This window comes from Diplotaxodon limnothrissa, linkage group LG5, assembly GCF_057381915.1.
Source record: "Diplotaxodon limnothrissa isolate DT_005_m linkage group LG5, D_limnothrissa_male_GT1.1, whole genome shotgun sequence".
Classification (NCBI taxonomy): Eukaryota; Metazoa; Chordata; class Actinopteri; order Cichliformes; family Cichlidae; genus Diplotaxodon; species Diplotaxodon limnothrissa.
The window spans coordinates 32,240,096-32,246,759 of record NC_140600.1 but is presented as its reverse complement, the minus strand read 5'-3'; positions in this window follow the sequence as shown (position 1 = coordinate 32,246,759).

Below are 6,664 nucleotides of genomic sequence, written 5' to 3'. Positions count from 1 at the left end.
TTCCATTATCCAGATATTGTGTAAAACAACTAAAAGATGCTTCACTTTTCATAAATAAATACACAGATCAGTGCTGCATTCTGCCCAGTTGTGTGTGTGTGTGTGTGTGTGTGTGTGTGTGTGTGTGTGTGTGTGTGTGTGTGTGTGTGTGTGTGTGTGTGTGTGTGTGTGTGTGTGTGTGTGTGTGTGTGTGTGTTACAGTTTCATTTATAAATTAGACTACTAATGATCCCTAAAAAATGAAAACAGAACCAAGTGCAGCCTTTTAATGACCATTTTTTTTTGCAGTGCATGACTAACAGCCACCCCCCACACCACTCCTGTTGCTGCTCGGCTGGAATTCCTCGCGGATCACTGCCTGCGTCCTCTTTATTCCCATTCTCTTCCTCCTCCAACACCTGGCCGTTGCCCCCCCACTCAGTCCTCTGTGCCCTCTCCCTACTCTCCCCTCTAGCCCCTCATTAATCTGTCCTGATATTGAATGCTGGCAAATGACTGCCTGTGAAGGCCCTTCATGCACCCGCTTCTCACCCTGCCTGTAACCACGCACAGGCTTGATTTGCTTGCCAACCGTTCACCACGCTTGTGAATCAGTCTCTCTGTGCTTCAGCTGGCTCAATCCTTCAATCTGTTTATCTATATCATTTTGTTCCTCCTGATCCCCATGTCTGCGCCTAATCTTTAGGTTTGTCAGGATTCTCCTGGCTGTATTTTTTTTTTCATGTTTGAGCCTGTCTTTAATGTTGAAATCTGCTACCTATTGATGGCTTTTTTATTACGAGGGTTTTTAAGATTTATATTAAAATTTTTCCACAAGTAAAGTTGTTACAGAACATGCCATTCTGCAACGATGTGTGATTTCATCTGATTAGCAGGGACAGTGCATGTTAGTGGTTCACAGTATGGAATAATAAAATGCAAAAATGTCAGATGTAAGCAAAACTGCAACACATCCACATCCAGAAGTCTAGTGGCGGGTCACAAAAGCACAATTTATAAAAATGACATACAGATGTAGAAACAAAAGACAGAGATGTATACGAGTAATACATCATACTAAGTTAGTATAATAATACGTCACATGTTCTTTCAAACACATTACCTAATAATTAATTCAAGATACACAAAGTCATTGTTTCTACTACAGCTTTTATAGTCACCGGAGTTGAACCAGTTGAACAGCGAGTGGAGATCTTGGCCTTATATGTTTGGCTGTTTTTTCCTCCCTAGTCATCAACACATCCAAGCAGGGAATTACTTTTTGGAAGAACACTGTTTCTTTGTTCTAGAAGAGTTCCAGAGAAATGCAAAAAGGAGCACTGGAGCTGTTTTGGCCTTAATAATAATCTTTAGGTTGTTATGGGGTTTTTTTTCTCTTTGTCATCCATTTTTATATGTACACACATGTGTGTAAATGTAAAGATGATGCAATGGAGTGAACACTGTATATTCTGTTGTGTGTAGATGTTTATATCCCCTTCTCGTCTCTACTTCTAAAACCCTTAGAAACTCCCATCGAGATATTTCAGTTTGAAATATAACACTTTTGCTTTTGTGACATTTTTATTTCCTGCTCATTCCCCTTCTTCTATTAAAGCTATGAAGAAAGGCTGGGCAGAAGTTCCCGACAATGTGTGTTTAAATGAATGAGATGAAGTGACGCTGTTAAGGGTAAATTTGGTTAAACTGAGAAATAAAGTGGTTTCTAGGGAGACATAAGATCTTCGGGTAGAATTTAATACACTGTGTTTTAGATTTTGTTTTTGTTTTCAGGGGCTGAATGAGGTTTGATTTTTAAGGTTTTAACAGCCTAACCAAAACCAGGTGGAAGTATCTTGGTTTAGCTTTTACTATGCAGCTCTGCTGACAATATTTTTAGAGGCATTTAATCTTTTCTGTGGTGTGTCTGAGGGTTGAATATCTGGTTGTTGAGAGCACTGTCTGTAATCATGAAGCTCAACACGTTTTTCCCCGTCTGATAAGCAGTTCCACTTTATCACTCCCTCCTGTCCTCTAGGTGATGTTATCTTGACTAGAAGAACTAAAGTCTTTTAAGTCCTTCTTGTATGGGCATGCATGCAACTCAGTTCATACAACAGGACACAGGATACGTTTCTAGTAAATGAGTTACAGATCAACACACAGAGCTCCTGTGTATGTTTCTGAAGGTAGTTGTGGCTGAGACGTGATAACTTTTCGGTACAGTCTTTGCCCTGCAAAGTATGCCAGCTACTTAGCATTGTGTCGGTGTTTATCCTTGAGATGTGCCAAGTTCTGGAGTGGCCTGGAGCTGGAGATTGTTTCTTTTCTGCTTTTCAAGTACAACAGCCAGACCTGGGGCAGGGTTTTTGTTCAGTTCAAAATCATCTGCTTGTCATTGTATTTTTTCATGATGAATTATTGAAGTATATATAATGGGGAAAAGGCCTGTACAGCCTTACGTCGAACTAGGCATCTATTTTATTTCTTCTGGTAATTGCACTGCATACCGTCCACATGGTCACAAACTTTGGGCTGAAAGTTGACGTTGACAGTCCGCTGAGCCTTGGACACCCTTGCGTACTTGGGAAGATGCCATACTTTACATCCTGCAAACCCATATGATTATTATGGATAGAGAAAGCAGGACGTGGTCTTTACTGTTAACAGAATTCTAGAACAGTTATTTTCTAACCTGCACAGAAACAAGTGTTGCTCTGGTTTCTTGAAGATACTTTTATTTCTTGACTTTGAGTAATATCAGTAAAATCACTCAAACAACAATATTTTCTTTTCCTTTGACTTACTGCTAGGCAGTGCTATCTCCTGCCATTAGTCAGCACAAGTTCTGTTTGTATGTCTTACTTCTGTGTTCAGCTGTCAGAGGCAGCACTTGGCACTGAAATATGCCTTTTGTCTTTTTCCTGTTGGAATGAACCTTAAAGTTGCTCACATAAAGAAGCTTTTTTTCTTAGTTTCTGGGCAAGCAGTCATAAAAAACAATCTTTCATGTGTGTCACAAGTAAATATGGCGATAGGAGTTAAACTCAAGGTTGAACAGACGCTGAAAATACACTTATGCGTTTTAGCTGTTGAGGAGATAAGGGAAACAAAGTACTCTGTCAGGCTAAGTGGCTGTAATGGCTGTAGAACAAACAGAAGGAGGGTTCACTTCTTCACAGGAGAGAAGGACTTTGCATTCCACAGAAAACCACAAAGCATCTCTGGATTTAACTTGAGCCAGACGCTGTCTGTTTACCTTGCAGGTTGTAATGCAAACATTTATCCAAGTTTATAGGCGAATGGCCAAGTCTGGCGCACACCTTCCTGTTCCCGACATAATGCCACATGACAGATACACTAAGCCAACTTGCTATGCGAGTACTATGAAACCTTAAAAGGGGGATTTCTTAAAAGCAAAGAATCTTTGCTTTAGGCAGAGTTGTGTTGGTACATTTGCAGTGGAAAGTGTTTTTAATTGTATGGCCAAATAGAACGAGAGTTTATATTTTTGTTCTTTCTCAAATTTTTATTTGTTTTATCCAAACCTTGTTTATATCCAGACAAAGTGCCCTTTAGCAATAAAAAATTAAATTCTTGAAAATATTGAAGTCTGCTTGTAAAGTTAATCATTTTAAATTGTAATAATTGTGTAACACTATTCTTATGCAGTTGTTTAACTTCTTGACACTTTTGTGAAACAGTAGCAGGCCTTTGAGACCTAAAGTTTCTTTAAAAACCCACTTTAAGCAATTTAATATGCTCAGGCTGGCCCTCATTTCAGATGAAGGGTACACTGTCTGAGGGCTGGCACAGATCAGGGAAGAGGCTTTTGCCTTGTATAAACAGTCTCCAAGGTAGCGCTGTCTTGCTTTCTTTAAGTCCCCTCCATCTTTTCTCTCTTTTTTCCCTTTTCTCTCCCCTTCTCTCATTTAGCTTCTGTCTTCTTTCACAGCTGACCACCGTGAAACCATTAGCTCTGTGTTTGTGCTCCACTGGTATCCAATGTCTCCCAGTGTATGTTAGTTTGACTAACAGTAAGTCCTCAAGGTGCCTTAATGGTTGGGCAACACAATTTCCATTGTGCCGTGCAGTTGTTGATTAAGAGGATGTTGATTGCTGGGGCTTTAGGGGTGCCTGTACCGTAAGTGATATTTGGGTTATTCTGTGGCCTGTTGTTGCTCTGTGTCTGTGTGATTGGATGCGGTAATGGTCCCAGCAGTGAAGCAGGCATGCAGGCAGGAAAGTATATGACTGAGGTACTGCCTTCCACTGCCTCCCACTGCCTCCCATTCTCTGCTTTATAGACCTTCAGAAGGTTGTGACCCCACCATAACTCTTCCACAGCTAGAGAGGGAGAGGAGCTAGCTCACAGGCCTGGAATCCGCCAGTATGCCTTTCCTCCCGTGTGATCCCCCTTGCCTTCCTCTTCCATGAAATGTGTGGTCCTCATCAGGAAAAGCAGGGTGGGGACAGACAGCGGTGGTGATAGTTAAACAGTCATGCCTGTTAGGAGGTACGCTTTCTTTCTCTCTGGGTCACAGAGTGTGGGGGATTAGAGCTGATAATGGGGTGGATGTAATAAAGCAATGTCAGGTGGTAGCAGAGAGGAAACAATACCTATGATCTGGGGTGGAGATGGGACGATGGGGTTCAGATGAGGTGGACTGTAGGAAACAGGACAGTCAGTGGAAACAAGAAAAGAAAATATGGTAGAGAAGGAAATGAATGTAAATGAGGATAATTGCAAACAGGAAATCTTTGGTGTACTGCTAAAAGGAAATGAATCATTACTCTTCTTTAGCCCTCCTCACACAGCAACAGGCCTTGTAAAACACAAATAAAGATACCCATTAATATACATTACACTCCTCCATCTACCCTCCCTCTTTCACATGATCGGTCCGTAACATCCTTAACAGCACCATTTTATTGTAAGTTGCTCAACCGCATAGAGCATTTTCTTTTTCTGCACCTACCTCATTACTTTTTAATGTGCATACATTATTTAAAGCCTCTTATCTTAAGTATCATTCTTTCCATAACATTAGCAACAAAGAAGTGAGAAAATATATTGGCTTAGTACCCCGTGCAGTTGATTAACTAGCATGGGATTTGGGTGGTGTGTGGGTCTGTCTACATGTGGAGGCAGCAATATCTGCCCAGACAGAGAAAGTCTGATGTGATGACTTTCTTGGCAGACAGGCTGTATTGACTGGCAAGAGATCAGCTTCCCTAGTTTGACCTCTCACACATCAATAACGCTGTTAAAATTCCTCCAGATGACATGCAGGCATGAAATGTTGTACCTGGAAGCTTAACAGAAAACTCTGGATGGAAAAGGGCAGATTTGGTTGAATGGCATTTTTGACGGTGACATTTCTTCCCCCCCTTCAATCTTAATTATTTTGATTTATTTATTGATTCCACCGTGTGTGAATTCATTGACATGCTTGAACAGTGTCTTGAATTCCAGTAAAGTTAACACAGCAAGTCAAAGCATGTTCATATAGTATCATGCTAGCTTCTAATCTCATATCTTAACATAACAACAACATTTTTTGAAAAGATTTGATATAATGAGCAATTATAATATTATTTGTCTTTCCTGATATAATATAGAACTTGAACTAATAGAACCAGTGTTTAAACGCTGGTAACTGTAGCAGACAGTGATTCTTCATATCTCCAAAGCTATTTAACAACACACACAATTTAAAAAGGTAAGATGATAAATAGAGTTGTTGTTGATGAACATGGATGTGTCATACAGGGAGCATATTGGTGTCCTTGTGTAGATAGAGCAAGGCCACATCTTACAACCTTGGTTATTCAATAGCAGACAGTTCATGAGCTATCAAAGGTGAAACACAGAAACCAGGTACCGGTATATTTCTTAAATGACTTCAACGGTTTGCTGTGTTTTCAGACTCTCTTGGTATAAATGATTTTTAAATTATTAAATGTTACTGCTTTATTTTGTATCCAACCTCTTCACAGATGAAGGTTCCTGTTTGCGTCCTTGATTGCTTGTAATCACAACTTAGCCTGTGACAAATACTGTTTTGCACCAAGGAAAAGCTACTCATTTATTTAGGTTTTGTGAAACATTTACAGCTCCAGATGAGCTGCATTTATCATTAAACACAACAGTCTTAGGGGTCTTCTTGTTTTTTCCCCCAGTACTTGACCCAGAAATCAAATTAGGGTGTTTAAAAAAAAATCTGTGTTGTTTCGCAGATACACTTCAGTATATGAGAACTGCTGCAGATTCTCACTGTCATTTGTGGAGCTGTCTTGATATGTCTTGATTAGGGCTTAATGCTGCTGAAAAAAGTCATAATTCAAACTAAATACTTAAAAGCCGTCTTAAGCATAGAGATATAAGAAAGATTACTGGAGAGAAATATTTACTTTTAAGTACCATAAACCGAAGCCACTGTCTTGCACATTTTGTAATGCACGTAATGGTACTGTACAGCATTCTTTGCTGTAATTCTTATTAAATGTTTATCAATCTGGTGTCAATCAATCCTGTTCAGTTTATAGGTTCCCTTTTGTTGGGACTATCTTAGTGGAGCCTTCAATGTGACTGTAAAAACTATCAAATGTATTTTTCAATGAAGCTAATTAGTCTTTGGCCAAAATCCAGCTCGGAACTTAAAGGAACCTTATCAACAAACCT